The 1160-nt window shown below is 42.5% G+C and overlaps 1 protein-coding gene across 1 annotated transcript in view; it reads left to right on the plus strand.

The window, feature by feature from the left end:
* Cenpj (centromere protein J) overlaps positions 1 to 1160 on the plus strand; it is a 41983-nt gene that overhangs the window by 39874 nt on the left and 949 nt on the right. The window lies entirely within an intron of this gene.

The raw sequence follows: 1160 nt of genomic DNA on the forward strand, positions 1-1160 counted from the left end.
CTCTGTAGTTTTTGGTGCCTGTCCTGGAACTAGCTCTTGTAGACCAGGCTGGAATCAGCCTGCCTCTGCCTCCTGAGTGCTGGGATTAAAGGTGTGTGCCACCACTGCCTGGCTAGGACTTTTTAAAAGCAGAGTCTCTTGTAGCTTAGACTGGCCTCGAACTCCTGACCTTCTTGTCTTTGCCTACCCCATGCTGAGATTATAGGTGTGCACTGTAACCAACCTAATGATAGAGAGTTTATTTTAATCACAGCCCTGGTGAAGTCTGCTACATCCAATTCTTGAGTCTTCCCCTCTTTACCTTAGAATGTGACCACTAAGTATCCCATCTTTGGAAAAACAACACACTAACCAACATGAAGCCTATGGTACAAATTGCTAAGAAAGCTAAAACTGATTCAAGTGATACACCAACTTGGTCAGTGCAGTGTTTCCCCCTTAGTGTAGAAATCTGATACACATGCAAATAAACAGTAGTTGAAAAAATTAGAAAGCTACTATACATTGAGTAACATCAGAACAAATTTAAAATGTTTTTACTCTTATATTTGAAATTTTGTGTAGTAAGCAGAGAAATAAAAAGTATGTACCTATGCATTTAGCTTCAACATAGATTAATTCAGAGCCAGTCTTGTTTCCAAATTATTTCAGAGCAGTGGCTCCTAAGATGTAGTGTGCCACTGAACCACCTGGATGTTGATATGCAGCTGTGCTGGCAGGGATCCCCAGGAGAGCACCAACTCTTGGAATGGATTTGGGTCTCACGTGTGTGTGGCACAGGATGTTCTGCTAGTAACACCTGCCCATCTGTGTTATAAATCGCTGATTTCCAGGCTTCTGTTGCTCATGGCACTTTGGACCTAAGCCTGGAAATTTATTGTGAATGTCCCACAGACATGCCCAACATGTCTTCGTGTTAATTTTTTCATATTCTGACTATTTGTTTTGTTGTTCAAAGTTTTTAGGTGGTCTTCAATTTAGTGGGGGAAAAAAAGGAGCCATCCCAGCCTTCCCCCAAGGAACCTGAACAGCTAAACTTTAACACAATGAATGACCCCCTTTAAGTTGGGCATAGTGACATGCACAAGCCTTTACTCCCAGCACTAAGGAGGCAGGTGGATTGATGGATGTTTGAGGACAGCACACTCTGCATAGTGAGC

Source organism: Microtus ochrogaster, chromosome 17 (assembly GCF_000317375.1).
Source record: "Microtus ochrogaster isolate Prairie Vole_2 chromosome 17, MicOch1.0, whole genome shotgun sequence".
NCBI lineage: Eukaryota > Metazoa > Chordata > Mammalia > Rodentia > Cricetidae > Microtus > Microtus ochrogaster.